This window comes from Lagopus leucura, unplaced genomic scaffold (assembly GCF_019238085.1).
Source record: "Lagopus leucura isolate 7727_CA_CO unplaced genomic scaffold, USGS_WTPT01 Super-Scaffold_100002, whole genome shotgun sequence".
NCBI lineage: Eukaryota > Metazoa > Chordata > Aves > Galliformes > Phasianidae > Lagopus > Lagopus leucura.
The window spans coordinates 58,858,660-58,876,026 of record NW_024962263.1 but is presented as its reverse complement, the minus strand read 5'-3'; the positions used below and the strand labels follow the sequence as shown (position 1 = coordinate 58,876,026).

Below are 17,367 nucleotides of genomic sequence, written 5' to 3'. Positions count from 1 at the left end.
GGGAGGAAGGAAGGGAGGGAGGAAGGAAGGGAGGAAGGAAGGGAGGAAGGAAGGGAGGAAGGGAGGAAGGAAGGAAGGAAGGAAGGAAGGGAAAAAGGGAAAAAGGGAAAAAGAAAGAGTAGAAACTGAGAGAAAGAAAAGTCTTTTTTTTTTTTTTTTTTCCTCGTTATCTCTTTCAGGAAAATAATATTAACAATATTAACAAGATTTTAAACCATGTGCATTAATTTAATTGTTAATTAAATTCCTCTCAGATACACTGGAGCAAGTCCTTCACAGGTAAATGATTTATTCAGAAGTTATAACGGTGATATCTAAAGAAAAATCTCTAATATGGTCTTTATTACTAGTGATCTATAAGATGCAAGTTGTGTTTGTGAACTTGCTTATCAGACAGTATCAGAGCTACATATCTAATATGTTCACTGTGACAATCATAAACCATGGCAAATATGGGAACAGTATGATATTGGTCCTGTGCAAGAGCAGAACTTTAATAAAAAATCACCAGAATTTTTTTCGAAAGTTTCAAACCTCAGTGAGAACAGTTCTATCTTTGAAATGTTCCCGAGCAAGAAGCTCCGAGTGTCCCTGCTTGAGCAGAAGGATTGGACCAGATGGCCTCCAGAGATTCCTTCCAACCTCAGTCATTCTGTGTTTCTGTTCCTGCACTGAAACAGATCCACTCAGCTCCCTGTCATCACCTTCTTTCCCAAAAAACACCCAGTAATCACCAGTCTGCTGCTTATTCTAATTAATACTCTTTGAGTTAATTGTTAGATATCTGTTGCTATTGTATTTTGATTATGCGTCATCTTCAGCTCTGCACCATATTTCTTTATTTTCTCCCAGTCTGTGTTGGTTGTGTGATACAATATTCAGACTGCTCTCAGCAGAGCAACAACAGCAAATTTCAGTGCATCCTCAGTCCAAGAATCAGACTGGTACAACAGCACTGGGTAGTGACAAGAAGGGAAATCACAGGAAAATTATAAAAATAGACATTTCCCTATTGCAAATACATTCATAAAGTTAAAAATTTATCATGATACAGCTGGGTACCTTGAGGTGTAAATGCCATCTGTGTTCTAAATACCACAATAGAATGCAGTCCTGCTAAAATATTAAATGTGATCTTAGCACAGGGCTCCACAGACACTAACTTCCACTCCTCTTGCATCATGGCCACATGGCCCACAGATTTATCTAAATCACAACCTAAATTCAAAGTCCATGTTTCCACAGAAAAACTGTACTTCCCCATTGTTTCTGGTATTCTAGATAATATCAGTGGTTATGCACAGTTTTAAATACTCAAGAATACTCAATGTAGACGATTCTTTACTTGGCCCTACTTACAGTATGAAAAGTTAAGGGGAAGGCCTGCTGCCTGAAGGAAAAGTTAATGTGTGAAAGAATCTGAAAATTCTAGTGAAGAATGTTTTTGTTTCAGATGCAACTACTGTGCCATTATATCTTTATTTGCTTTTAATTAGTTGCATGGTTGAACATTGTTACTCAGTCATGTCTCTGGCTATTTATAAATTATAGAATTTATGGCTATAAAGACTTGCTTTGTTAATCAGTGGTCATATTTTACAGCCTTAGTCATCTTAATTTACATCTAATGGCATTTCAGTATCCCATAGAAGCTCTGGACCTGATCATGTAAGAGTCTGAGAACACCTTCAGTGGGAAGCAGCATGACCTGCAACTTCCAGGACCAGTTCCTAAAGATAAACATGCCCATAGTTTGACAGCTTCTGAGGCGTGAAGCCTGGGATTTCTCTATGGCATTTCTGGGCATCCCATCACTGCATTATCCAAGTGCTCCTTAATCTTAAATGTGTATTTCCATAGCTCTCCTGTGACATGGTGGAGTGATCTTTTCCCTGCAGCACTGACTTCAGCTCTGTCATACAGGAAGCGTTGTCTGGAGGAAGGAATTGCAACTAAATTCCTCCAAATACTAGGTCAATAAACTAACTAGTGCACCAGCTTTCTCACTGCAGCATAACATCAAAAGTGGCCAAGAATGGGGTGATGACTCTTATAGAATCACTCATGTACATCTCATCTCTCATTTGTACACACTTCAATATATTAAAAGCTGCAGAACATTATGGAAACCCATCAGTTTTTCTTCCACTTGAGAAATAAAGTGTGAAAGATAGCTGATTTTTTTCCCCCAGACATAATACTGTCCATACTTCCAGTGTGAGCCTGTACTTTACTCTTCTGAGAAAGAGAGGTAGTGCACTGGCACAGGCTGCACAGGGAGGTGGTGGAGTAATCATCCCTGGAGGCGTTCAAGAAACATGCATATGTGGCACTGTGGGACACGGTCAGTGGGCAATATTGGTGGTAGGTGGACAGTTGGAATGAATGACCTTAGAGGTCTTTTCCAGTCTGAATGATTCTATAATTCTATACATAATGTGATCACTTGTCAGGAGAAAAACCTACGAGACACAAAAAATAGGCCATTTTTAATTCATTTTGGGAACACCTGAGGATGCAGTAGGGAAAACAATTACAACTTACGGCAAGAGTAAGCAAAGAAACATTGTAGTAGATCTGTAAATCTGGAGGGCAACAACAAATGCTGGAAAGTTTTCCCATTAGTGTTTCTTGGCCCTGATTCAGTGAGCTACTTCACTGCTATGTCAATAGCACGTATACAATGTATAAACACATGTCCAAGTGCTTTTCTCACTGCAAGTAGATTTAAGCTGTTACAGATATGCCATTTTTTTTTCCTAGATGCCTAAAAAAAGTAAAGAAATGTTAATCTTAGCTGTATATATAACTTAGAAAACATGTATAGTTTTAGTATTACTGTATCTCACTACTGATGTCACATTAAGCAGCTCTGTTTGTTTGCACAGTTTTGGTTTAGCTGTTTTTCTTTTGTCTTTTTGGTCTTACTACATAATGCCAGGAAAGAGTTTTCCTTGTGGTATTCTTTTTTTTCCCCATTCTCTGACTATATCATTACAATCTTAATGATGCTATTGGTCTACTTCCTAATAAAGACATTTTGCATTTTGCAAGAAAAACAGTAAGATACTTCTGGATCAAGTTACTGGCAGAAGAAACATGTGGCTGAAAAAAAATCTGCAGTCTTCTTAAACATCCATCTGAATGGAAATATTTGGAAGAGGTAGAGGAAATAATGTCACATACAATTCTTTTATAAACTCTACTTTAAAAACATTCCTTGTGTGCAATACTAAAAGTATTTTTATCAGACTACATGTGTTGTATTTTGATGCCCTTGAATAGCACCACTTTTCCACTGAAGCATAATACAAGTGATATTGGTTAGGAAGGAAGTGAGCTGGCTCTTACAGGAGAAAAACACCGTCTAAATGTGGGAACACCACCTAAATGTCCATAAATACTTCCAAAGACTGGCATTTTGAAAGCTTGACCTTGAACTCTTAATAGTACACTTACATGAAAGCTCCTGCCTTCAGTTTGGCACAGGAGTTAGAAAGAAGTTTTTTGAATAAATATATATATATATTTGCCTGTCTCTCTTCTACTGAGCATACTCTCAGTATACCAGTCACCTAACTGCTGATTGCATACTCCTCATTAAGGAGTGCAGTGCAGAGAAACATGCTGGTAAGAAATGCAGTGAAGCAACTTAATCAGCAGCTGAGAATCCCTTTCACTAAGTAGCAGGAGGAAATGAAGGAGAAAAACTTCATGCTTTGTCTTTGGAGCTCTACTGGTGTGAACTAATTTAATAGGGATGAGCAGCCACAGGGGCAAACAAATGCCTGTTGCTTCATATAAGTGACATGTTAGGCTAAGGATATACAAGTGAATCCCAGAATCTTCACCCTCCCACCTTCTAAAGCAAAGAATCCAAGTACACGACTTTCTACTGTACTGATATACTGCAGGAAACTCCCTCTGGATGTTAATCAATTGGGTATATTTAAAAAAAAAAACAAAACAACATATACATGGCTCATGTGTGAGAAGGAAAGGTAAGCAAACGGGATGGGCGCTCACTAAGCCAGGTCAGAAGTGTGCTGTGGGCAAGAAAGTCACAAAAAAAGAGGAAACAAAGGGGCAAAGGTGTGTCTCCTTGGTCTATCTCATTTTATCTACTACATCTATTAAAAGACATTTACTCTAATGCATTTAGGGGGAAAACCCTTTACCTTTCAGCTAATAATCCCTTTCTACATAATCCTCTTTTTCAAACAGAAACTTGACAGCATGAGAGGAAAAAGGAAAATGAATCAATTTTGTTTCTGAAGTGGAATATACTAATGAACTAGAACAGAGACCACTGATGGCAGAATTCATTTGGGGATGCAGTGAATAATACTTAAGCACATGCTTCCTAGTAGAAAAACTTTGTGTGGGTACAAGTCTGAATGTGTATGCCTATGATCAGAGGCATATGACTCAGAGATGTACCTCTGAGGTGTTGGAAGAGTCTTTCCATGGGATTTCCTGATTTCTGATAGGTATTTCTTGTAGTCTTTTAAGAGTATAATTAAAAACAAACAAACAATCAAATAAAAAAAAAACACCTTTAAACAAGGGGGTGAAAACCATGACAAGATCCTGGCTAGAGTAAGGCTGCCTGATTACAGATTCAGCATGATGTGGCTGTATCCTGTGTAGACAGCAAATAAAACTGAAGTATCAGAACACAGAAGGACCTCAAAAAAAAAAAAAAAAAAAATTAAAAATTCAAAATATGTAGTTCTGCTGTAAACCTTTCAGGAAGATGCTCAGCAATTCCTCCTGCTGATAGATCACTGACAATGGTTCAGTTTACACGCAGTAAAATGAAGGGTGATTTAGAAAACTCATTACTTGCACTTGCTGTATGTCCATGCTTCCTATCAACCTACTGCCTGTGGGGATCTTCTGAGTTCTTCTGTGAGACTCATCTGACTGTTCAGTGAGCTACTGCAAGATATTCTGCTTGGAGACACCAATGGACAGTGAAGAATTCTGAAGAACTCAGATCACACAGTCTACCTCTCCTCAACCCTCTTATTTGTAAAGAAATACCATAACACAAGCATCTTTGGTTTTTACTTCAAGATCGAACTCGTTTAATATTAAATGAAATCAGTTTTTCAAGCTCTTACACTTGATAAACTGGGATCCAAAAACCTGTTTGGAGTTGAGGCTGGGATAAACATATATGCACTAATGAAACTACATTTCTAAAAGACCTAACCCCAAGGGTTAAGTTCTGTTCAACTTAATTAGCTGAAGTTGGCTTTTGGAATGTCAGCAGATAATGTGCCAGGAAAGTCCTTGCACTAAGAGTGTCATTAATAGATTATATACATAAGAGACATGATTTTTAAGCTTCAGGTCAAAAAGCCACCTTTTTATTTTTCTTGGAACTTTCCAGCTATTTTGTACATGGTACAAATGATAACACTTTATTTCATTATAAATATTCTGAAGGCATTCCTGATGCAACAAATACAAATTACATTTATGCATACTTCACAGTTACAGTTTCATTGTATGAGATTCCATGACTGTAAATCTGTAGAAAAGAAAGGTATGTTTATAAGATTTTCTTGAGAAATCACTCTACAAAAGTGCATGATGCAGTCAATGAAGAGTGAAAGTCTAAATTTTCAGGTTAGATAAACACTACCCAAGCTTCTTCTGAAAAATATTAACCATTGGATCTACAAAAAATTGCTGGGAAACCATCCAATAAAAAGACTTTGTGCTTCCTGCCTTTGGTAGACTGGAAACAACACCAAAAAGATCACTCTTTATTTCATTCAATAGAACTAGAAGGCATTGCAAATAATAATCCAATTCATTTTCTCCAAGAAAATGTCATTCTTTTGCTGAACGTGAGCCAGCACTATGCTCTTAAAGTCCCGAAGGCCAACAGTAACCTGGGCTGCATCAAAGGAGGGGTAGTCAGCAGGGTGAGGGAGGTGATTGTTCCCCTCTGCTCTGCCTGTCTGAGGCCCCATCTGGAGTACTGAGTCCAGACCTGATGCTTCCAACTCAGGAAGAACTTGGATCTGTTTGTGCCAGTTCATTGGAGGGCCATGGAGATGATCAGAGGGCTGGAGTACCTCTCTTATGAAGAATGGCTGAGTGAGCTGGGCTTGTTCAGTTTGGAGAACAACGTGAGGAGACCCCATTGTGGTCTTCCCTTAAAGGGAACTCATTAGCAGGAGGGAGACTGACTATTTACACAGTCTAATAGTGACGGAATACGGGGGAAATGCTTTAAACCAAAAGAGATGAAATTTAGATTAGATGTTAGGAAGAAATTCCTTACTTAGAGGGCAGTGAGGCCCTGGCACAGCTGCCCAGAGAAGCTGTAGTGCCCCATCCCTGGAGGCACTCATGGCCAGGTTGGATGGGGCCCTGAGCAGCCTGAGCTGGTGGGTGGCAGCCCTGCCCATGGCAGGGGGTTGGTATTAGGGAATCTTTAAGGACCCTTACAACCCAAGACATTCTATGGTTCTATGATATGATCTAAATCATTACACATCATTTCCACTTCCACAGAAAGCCAAAGCATGCATTTTCTTGGCTCTCCTCCGGTTAACCTCTTTACAAGCAACCTACAAAAAATGTATTTCTAGATAAATCTGACAGATAACATTGAGTTGGAACTGGAGATAATGGCTAGATAGATGGTACAAGACAGCTAGAATTTTCTGTATGCAAGAAAACAATACACATATTATATGAGACCAATATGAAGGCATAGACCTGGAGGGAAAATGAAGAAGACAGACCATGCCTCCAGGAATACACCTTTACTCTGGAAGCTATTGCTCTGATAAGGATTTGGCAAATACTTTATTGAAAAACTTGAAAATAATATTCTTTTTGATTTGAAAGGTGCTTCCTACTTCAAACAGGGGACTCCTTCAGTGTACATTATGCAAGAGAGCTAACTAGATAACTAAATAAATTCTACCGACTATATAAAAGACTACTATTTAAATTTGCAAAATAAATAATAAAATCACAAGACTCCTAGTGCAAAAAGTATTACAATATAATTTTGAAAGATGACTCCTTTTAAAAGAATAATCAGATTAGTAAGTAAACTATTGATGGAATAATCTTATATTCATTCTTATTGTTACGAAAATTATCTGAAGATCTGGTAACTTAAGTATTATGTAATTCAAATACACCGTGAGCTTACATGTCAAACAATGACTGTTTACAAACAAGAATTCCATACGAATACTTGCACAAGAAATAAACTTCATGAATACCAGATGTCTTTCATTACTAGCAACGTCTTAAGTTTAAATCTAAATTTACCTCCACCCCATATATATCTGCTATTAAATCATATACATTCGCAAATTGTTTAAACACAAATGGTCCACACAAATGAGGTGACAGAATATAATATAGGCAGGTGAAAAAATGAATCTCAGAGTATTTTATATTACTGCTCTGTGCTCTGTCATGTGGCTTTGTGTTCTTCTTTGTTGAGATATATGATTTGGTACTTTCAGGCTTGTGCCTTAATTCTCATATCACAAAGCCACCATAGAACCTGCAGTGGCTGCCTAATTCCACCTAAAAGTCAGCCAGGCCTTGAAAGCACATCACTGTGCACATCTTTTAGAACTACTTTGTCAGAGTCACACAGGACAGCTTGCTTAGTACTTTTCTTTACCATGACCAGCTGCATGTAGTGAGATTAGCTTTGAGTTTTCATAATCATCAGGTTTACATAAACAAGGGAAAATTCCAAGACACTACTTTTTGCTTAATGTGTATCTTTCCCTGCAGAAAAAGAGTATTTTTATCATGATAGAACTCAAGTCTATAAAATATTCCTCTTAGTAAAGTCAAGAAAGGCGCATATTTTGCTTACAGGATATTACTCAACAAACTTAAAACACACAATTTCTGGATGTTTTAAAAGCAGAAAGTTAATAATAGCAAACTTTGATTGAGAAGCTATCTGTACAATCATTTGCTTCCTCATGAAAATGTTAAGGGTCCTTGGGTTAGCCTTGAGTCTTTAAAGTTTGGCAGAATAGAATCTCCAGAAGATTTACTACAGCTTAATTATTGACCTGACATAATACTTAGGCCATGTAGCACATGCTGATGGCTTGTTTGGTTTAAATAATTACTGAGTAAGCATTTTATTTTCATACCTTTGAAGATTTCCTGAAGTTAATGTGCCTTGGTTAATTTTCATAGCACTGGACAGAAGTCTGTATTTCTTGCTCAGTGAATTTATTGTAGGCAATACCTGAAAAAATGGGAAAACAAATTAATACTTCCAGCTGCTAGGAATCACAAGTTTTAGTTGTAACACAAGCTCTCTTCTTACTAGATTTAGAATTTTTTCGCAGAACTGAACTCGTTTATTCTTATTTATGTTGCTGAATCACCATGCAGAACTAAGTTTACCCATATCTAGCTTGATAACTATCTTGGCTAGAAAAAACCTTTAAGATCATTAAGACCATCGTCCTGACATGCCAAATCCCATCTCTAAACCATGTTCCTTAGTGCCATGTCCGCATGTCTCCAAAATACCTCCAGGGCATGGGCACATTACAAGTCAGCAATATCACATTCAAAATAACAGAAACATTAAAGAGCATACTTTAATGTACAAGAATACTGACTATCTTGTGTATTGTTTCCCATTAAATACTTATCAATATTGCATTATATACAGACCTGCTGTAAACATAAAATGTAACAGCTTTTCTTTTGTATTCCCCATGGCAAAGCTCTATCACTATCAAATTTCAAAGAATTGTATCTTGCTAAGTTAATTGATCGACGAGAAGAATTTTTACAATTCCAGCCCCAGATGCAATAGATAGTTCAAATGGCTGGGTGTTCATCTCCACTGAATACTCTAAGTCATCAGGATATTTCCTGAGAATATTTGTAGTATTTTAACAGAATTTTCAGCTTTGGAGGTAGTTTTTTTAGGCTTTTTAATTTATTCATTCAACTCTTTGTTCTTTTCTAAATTGAGTTACTATTAAAATCACCTATAAATTAGCACAAACTGTTCTGTCTTGTCTTTAGGCAACTGAAGTGTAACTACCTGCATCTATGTCAACTTAAATTCTTTATTCATCTTCATTTGACAAGAAGCATATGGTTCGTATCTCCTTCCTCATCTGACTTGAGCCGCTATCAAAACGCAGAACGTCATAGTGACTCTGCTCAGGAGAAAGTTCCAACGATGGAAAAAGATCTTTGTTTTGTTTATGTTAGGGAAATATTTTGCTCACATGAGCTATAGATTCACATTCCCTTAGCCATGACTAATTGCAAGCTTCTGAGGACTGTGGTTAAAGCAAGTCTGGTGAAGGACCAAGTATTAGCCCTGCTTGCCAAAATCATATCACTAAATGGCATAAAGGCTGGCCTTCAGGTGAGTCAGTTCTGTCATCTGACTGCCTTCCCTGTCATACTACTACCTGAGCAGTCACAGAAAAGGAGCAGATCTGGGAGCCATTACCCTGGCAGTCAGTGTGCACATCACCAAACCCTCACCTCGGACATGAAGACACTAAAACCACCAGACAGGGTTTTCCTGCCTGCGCCAGCTCAATGGCTGAAATGATCTCTCTATCTTTCATTGTTTCCTCTGTTGTGAAGCCTGCTTCCCTGTCAGTATGTCTGCTCCCTTTTTCTGGACCTCTCTCCATCTGACATAGCACCCTCTGGGAAGGCTAGCAAGAGCCTGGCTGCCTAAAGTTTGTGTGCTCTTGAACAGCTCTGCATTCTGATGCTGGTTTTGGAAAAGCACACTTTACTGTTTCCTAGAGCCATTTTATGCCATTTTAGTGGCTAGCCATGTTGGTGGCTAGCAAGTCTATCTGTTTCAAGGATAATGAACACAGTTAGATTCTTCATTTGCGAACTTATAAAAGGTCAAAAATAACCTGATTAGGAACTTGCACAGACACCAGCTCTTGGAACAACGAATATATGAGAGGAGGAATATATGAGAGGAGGAATGAAATATATTATTACATTCACAACTGGGTACCTGAGACCATAGAAAAAGGAAAAAAAGAAGCCCCAGGGAAAATTGGGGCACTTACAGCTATAGGTTCTGAGGGACAGTGTGAAATAAACAAACAAATAATAAAGAACCCTTTCTTCAACAAACCCAAAACAGAGATAACATAAATTGAAGAACCCGAAATGCCTGCACTTCTAACATGCTGCTACAAAATGAAATGCAACCTTTGCTGCTCTAGTACAGAACAGGTGGGTCCAATGGCATACATAGTACCTTGCATTGGACTCATTGTATCAGTGAATTGGAAAGGACTCAGAATTTTAAAGCACCAGCTCTTAGGCAGCCAAGACTGTGAAGGTCTGGAAAAGTTTAAATAAAAAGCTGCCAGCATTTGGGAACTTAAAAAATTACCTCATAGTTATTATTATGCTATAAATAAGTACTTGCAATATTGCAGTCCTCTAAATCTTACCTTTGTCTTATGCAAGAAAGATATATTGTCATTGTTTTTCCACTCTTCCCCAGATCAGTCTTTTTTTTCTGGCTATAATAAATAAAACAATAAAAAGTTATGACAATTTCTAAGCAATAAATAACATGCATTTATCTGTACATTATTTCTAGGGATATATCCCAGCACACTAAGAAAGATATTGCCCAAAGTATTGAATTTAGAGCTGTCCCATAAGTCTCACAAGGAACGTTGCCTCCAACTCCAGCAGGGCAGGGTTACAGCAAAGTACATTTCCAATGCAATTTTCTTAATTTATCAACAGTTCTCTTATACTGCTAATGCATAGTATCCACAGAGGGCAGTAGCTCTAAATCTGCTTCTGCAGGTGCAAAGCAGAAATCCAGCAGGATTTATACAGATTCCAGCCAGCAAGTTCAGTTAAGCCTGCTTCCTAATAAATCAAAAAGCAAACCAATGTTCTGTTAGGTTTTCAAGTCAGTAGTGGCTGTGAAAACCAATAGGCCTTCTGGGATCTCACCTTGAAAACTGAAACTCAGAATCTAGATTGAATACTCTTAAACATACAGCAAAAATACACTGGTATGAAATAATTGCAGAGGTGAAAAATAATGTTATTGTCATATCACCTAATATGTTTTTTTTGGCTCTGCTTCTTGCAGAGATTGGTCTCTCCAGTAATAAGTAATAAGGTACTTTCTGATGATCAGGTCCAATTTTTTAGTGATGATGTAATAGCTAGGATAAGCTGACTGAAAGGTTTTTTTGTGATTCTCACTAGCTACTATTGAACCTTTTGCTCCCCAGTACCATGACACAGAGTTATGAGCAACTAATGAAAATCTGCCTTTCTCTGTGGTATCCTCAGTACTCTCGTCTTGGGCATGCATATTACATGAGCCAAGATGCCAGGAATTAAAACAAAACACTCTTACAATCCCACTCGCACAACTCATCTGTCCCAATGGCCACATAAGCTCTCCTTAGACTGTGCCTCAGAGGAGTCAGCAAAGCCCTGATGACATTTGGAGAGCTAGCAATTGGGATGAGTGAGTGGAGTGGGACCCTTCCACAGGAGCGGTTGAATGCACATTAGAGTATTTTTTTTCCATCTCTTGGCAAAACCTCTGGTATAATGAAAGGACAAGAAGGCACAACTCAAAAGGTTTTTCCACTTAATGTACTAGAGACCAAGTGCAAAGCATATGATGCAATGAAAGATTAGCCATCAGTCTTCAGAAGATCTCAAGAAGGGCTACGTATGTAAACACTAGAAGATAATTAATAACATTTTTCTCTCAATTTTGAAACATGTAAAATATAATTATGTTTCGAAACAGTGACTTATAGTAGTTACACAAAGGGGAGAACTGGGATGCACAGGCCATATTTCTAGCTTCAGTAATGTAACTGCAAATCTCACTAAAAAGATGACTGCATGTAAGTACCAAAAGACAGATTTTGGCCCTTAACTTGCTACAAAATAAGAATATTTTTTTGAATTTTTGTTGTCATTATTGGGTAAAGAAGTTGTGGAAGGAAAGTGCCTTGGTCAAGAATGTAACAGCAAGAATATAATGGTCAAAAATGTAACAGCAGAGAAAACAAAACAAATTATCAAGATGAAAATAAGCTAATGAATAAAACAATGCTTAGAACAGTAAATTAAACAGAGAGAAGATGCTTAAAAAATATCCCTTTTCATGAACAGTAAGTTGACTGCATGTGTACAATAAAAAGCTCTGATTCTGATTCTGTTCAAAGTACCTCTTTCATTGCAAGAGAGCCATTAATTTTCTGCCTTGTCTTTCTTGTTCACCCCTGCCAACACTAGCTTCATGTGATAATAAAGCAAAACCAAGAATCACTTAGTAGCACTAAACAGAATGAATCATTAGCGTTAGGAACTTCTTTATCTAAACATACAGAAGGGTAAAAATAATGAATAGCGAAGGAGAGCGACCATGAAATAAGTCATTGGGCAACATATAGAAGGATGAATCCAATAGCACGGCAATAAACAGAAATATTTCCATTTACTTTAGTGGACACTGAACTAGCCTGCTAAAGAGCAGAAAAAGACACATGGAGATGGTAGTTTTGTACTATCGTCAAAGTTTCCAGATCTCTGTTTTTCACATTTAAGAACATATGAAAATATGATACTTTCCAGAAGGTGCACAAAGGAGTTTGTTATGATTTAATGTCAGAGAGCATACTGCACCATAATTTTATTCTACTGAAAACAGATCTATTATTTTCATTAAATGCTGCTGTGTTTAAAGAAATTTCAGGAATATTTTCATTTTTCATGAATCTTCTTATTCAAGTTTCTGCATGCTGGTTACTATTCAGACTGCACACAGCCTTACCAAGGAACCTTGCCACAGCACATTTCCAATCTGGGGTAAAAGTGGAGACTTAACAGCATCGCACAATAAGAAAGGCTTACAGCATGCTGTAATGCAAGAACAGTATTTATAGTTCTTCCTTTGAACAGATACTGCTGACTGTATATCGTTTACGAATTTTGAGGGGTGTAGGTGTATGTGTGACATTGAGAGAAATCCTTCCTGTATAACACAGATAACACATAGAACATAAAAGGGTGTACTACATGCAGAAATTTTTGCATACCTTGAACATATTGGTGGTAAAGAGTTTTCCAAATAATCCCCCAAAATGGCAATATATGACAACTGAGTAACATGGCCTGGGGCTTAAATGATCTTATTTAAGCTCACAAAAGAAGCACAGTCACAAAACCTTCAAGGAAGACCCAGGGGACTCTGGGGGGTGTTGTATGTGATTCACATCTCTGAGTCATTCCTGAACTTACATACTCAGCATGATGCCAGAAGTGAGAGCTTTCTGACAAAATGAAAATACTAGACCCACATATGTCAACAGATCCAGCCATTTATGAGCTCCTTACTTCTTCAGACCAACATTCTATAGAAAATGCCCTTATGCAGCAGATTCCCATTTCACCTTGAAACAGCTTTATTCCAGTGAATAGTGCAGTGATTTCTGTTTGTATAAAGTGCTTTTGCATTTTTGGTATTTAAGTATTCTATACAAACGTTACAAGTACAAGGTGTCTGATTGCAGTTTTAACTAACCAAAAGTAGAACAACATGGAAAACGTTATGGTGGTTAACTTTGCAAATGCCGATAGATGGACAAGAGAATCCAATTCTGACTATTTTTGCTGGACTTTCTGTAGGAATGGGCACCGTATGGACTAAGAAGTATTTTTGAAGAAGCTAATGGAACTACAGCACCACTATTAACATGTAAGAAAGCTCCAGAACCTCTCCCACTGTTTGGCACTGCTGTCACACTGTCCAGCCTTGCTCATCATAGATTCAGAAGAATGAAAAGATACAAAATGCCCACAACTTATGAACTTCAAGTGACTTCACCAATGCAGCAGTACTGCCATAAACAGTGGAAAAATCTATTGTTAAAAAACCCCAAAAGATCAGATTTGCAGATCAGTACAACATTTATTTCTATTTGCAGAATGCATATGGTTAAATCTGAGCTCATGGGTTTGTAATGGTCATAATTCAGTGGGATTATCTCAGCAGACTAATTTCCAAAGGACTTTATCACTTACTGCTAAGGAGTCATTAAAAAATCCCTAACATCGATAAGGTGAATGTGCAAGGGGCAATTCAGCACCAGAATGATAAAATATATCCCTGAACACACATCCTTTGGTGGGGAACAATGCAGAAGAAAACCACTTGGTGTCATTGTTTTGAATGGTGTGAAATACCATTTTTATAAGTCATGAGCAAAACCCTTAAATTAAATGAAAATAACCTGCATACATTTCTCCTTTCCCAAGATGACACATGAAAATGTATTTTTTCGTGGTTTCAGTGGATATGACTAAAAAATTCAGCAGTGTTTGACCCACGATTTGAGAAACTAAGTCAGCCTGAGGCATGAGGCTATTTTGCTACATTGTAGAAATCCACCATCTAAAGGTTCCAATTTGGCTTCAAGTGCTTAGTAAACTAGCTTAAAAATGGATAAAACTCTCACACTTGGGACACTAGTAAACTAGAAAAAAAGCCTAAAGATTAGGTAATAAAAATGCAATAAAATCAATCAGTCAAACAATCTAGTAAAGTATTAATTCAGCTCTGATACAGTAAGTCACTTTCATTCCATTTTCAACTATTCCTACTTGGATTTACCCAGAAAGTTTGCCTGGGTAAGTGTGTCAGTAGAAGCACAGAGGCCTACAGGAAAGCTGAGGAGGGACTCTTCATCTGGGAGCGCAGTGAGGGCAAGGGGTAATGGCTCTAGGCTAAAAGGCAGAAGATTTAAATTAGACATAAGGAAGGAATTCTTTTATTCAGAGGGTGGTGAGGCACTGGCAGAGCTGCCCAGAGAAGCTGTGATGCCCCATCCTTGGTGCTCAAGGCCAGGCTGGATGGGGCCCTGGGCAGCCTGAGCTGGTGGCAGCTCTGCCCATGGCAGGAGGTTGGGACTGGATGGTCTTTGAGCTCCCTTCCAACTCAAACCATTCTGTGAGCGTATGATTATTTTCCCATGATAACTATTCCCATAGAATTAATCAGTAAGGAAAATGGAAGAAAATATTATGGATCTTAGAATGAGCAAAAGCTGGCAGAATCTGCTTGAAACAGATTGAATCTGACAGGCACTTATTCCTCCAAAACAATTTTTATTCAAACTATTATAACTCCCCAAGTTGTAAGGTATACCTACGTGTTCAACAGTGTATCTATCTCAGTTTAGGTATTTGGGAGATTCTGGCAGGCCCAACATAGACCTAAATTGTTAACTGGTACTGAAAATACATGAAGTGGGAGGTCAAACAGGAAATTTCTTTAGATGACTTGATGTGGGTTAATGAGCCCCAAATGATGTATGTGCTTTCTTGGATGATAAAACAAGAGCATCTCCTTTTGCCTCACTGTTTCAGCATATTTGTTTTTTCAGCAGTCCAATAAAACCTATTGTTAGCAAGAAACACAAACTATACACAAGGTTGCTCCAGACAGAAAAATAACTCAGAGGTTTCATAAAGCAGGCTTTTCCTATATTTCAGCACTTAACATAACAAAAGTTACTGTGACTAGAAACCTGACTACTTCTTATCATCTTCTGAACATAAATAACAACGTCACTACATTCAGTGAATCAAAAAGCAAGATGACCTTAACTGAAATATTTAAGGAGCAATTTAGGGAAGCGAAAGAAGCGAAGGCAAAGAAGGCAGCAAGGAATGCATTTGCTGGCAACTGCTTTCCTGATTTTGAAAAAGAAAGAAAGAAAATTAATAGGTAATTAATCTTTTGTGTTATCTTGGTAGTGGTTTTTTTTGTTTGTTTGTTTGTTTTTCTAAAATAAGAAACATGGAACTCATTGCATACACACATTTAAGCTCTGCCTTCTGTTAAGGGCTGCAGTACCACGAAAGCCTGGAACAGAGCTGTTGTGCTTTTATTTCCCCCTATCTTCTTTTTTCCTTCTAATGGATTGAAACGTGACCAAAGAGCAGCATGAGTGTAAACTAAAAGGGTAATTTTCACATAACAACCCTCCCAGTGCTTTGGGGATAACACACACATACAAACACATTTGCTTGCATCTGATTCAAGATGTGAAAAAGAAATAAGGCAAATTTATGAGAAATTTTTCTGAAATTGAAAACACACTTAAAAACTCTCCTATGCAATTGTTTTGTTTAGACTAATTAAGACTTCTGCTTTATGTTACCACAAAAGACACTGAACATTTGCAACACATTTACTGAGGTTAAAAGAATTATGGGATGAATTTGTATCTATTACACCATTATCTTTAAGCAACAGTATTTTAGTAATCAGTTGGAATTGTTGTTGCAGTCGAAGAGGTGACTTGTCGGTCCACACATTTTTTACATCCTCAATTCAGAATACTAAAAAATACTGTTTCTCAGTAAAAAAAAAAATTGAAATATTGTATTACTATAATTGCATAGCTGGATTAAATAACAGCAGCAGGAAATGTACTTACTTATGGATCAGCTGAATCCTACAGCTTGCACAGTTTCTCTCATTCTGTGTAATGTGTTAGATTGTCCTTATCATAAATTGAAAGAAAATATGTTCAAAAGAGTGAAAACTAAGTTTAGTACTCCAACACTGGGTACACAGGGATTTGCTTCTGTTGTCACAACCCCTCCACACCCCCTTCCAGACTCAGAGAGAACAAACATTCAATTCCCTTATTAAAAACATGATGGTGGAACTAGCTCTTACTAACACAATATTTTTCCATGTCCTACTCACAAAGTCTAAATTACATTAGAGTCAAGCTTCAACTACGTTAAGCCTTCTTTTCTGAGGAGAGGTTTTTCAATATACATCTAGTTTTTTAGCAATCTGAAGGAATATGAAAGTTCATGATTAAAAAAGACACTTTAGATCCTAAAAAAAATCCTTGGGTCTAGTTTCTTTCATTCACATTTTGTATTGTACATTGTTAACTTTTGCTGAAACATAAAGGCTGGAAAATGGCAATCGGCACTCTTCCCTTAATATTACATTATGGAGAACAGCATGATATCATGATACCAGTAGAGCTCAAGGCTCTGGTACATGACTTTTGGCAATTCATACTCCATTAATTTAAGAAGTTAGCTCTTCCAGCTGTTTCATAGTCCAATCTCTGGCCAAAGTTACAGGCCCTCTAGCAGAGAAAGCAGAGTGGGAGGTCTGTTCCAATGGCAGAGCTCCCCAGTGGTTTTTTTTTTTGTTTATAGCCTAACATATTGACAACCCTTTAAATATGGCTACTCTGATTTACATCAACATGCAGAACTATGGATTGGTTTGATTGAGGAGTTCCCATGGAGCACATT

The 17,367-nt window shown here is 37.6% G+C and overlaps 1 protein-coding gene across 4 annotated transcripts in view; it reads right to left on the bottom strand.

The window, feature by feature from the left end:
* The window catches only part of SULF1 (sulfatase 1), a 125,280-nt gene that overhangs the window by 93,310 nt on the left and 14,603 nt on the right, over positions 1-17,367 (bottom strand). For all 4 annotated transcript variants that reach the window (XM_042870013.1, XM_042870014.1, XM_042870012.1 and 1 more), the window contains 2 exons: positions 10,479-10,550; positions 8,163-8,260 (listed from right to left, as the gene is read on the bottom strand). The gene's annotated coding sequence lies outside the window, so the exon portion shown is untranslated. The remainder of the gene's footprint in view (positions 1-8,162; positions 8,261-10,478; positions 10,551-17,367) is intronic.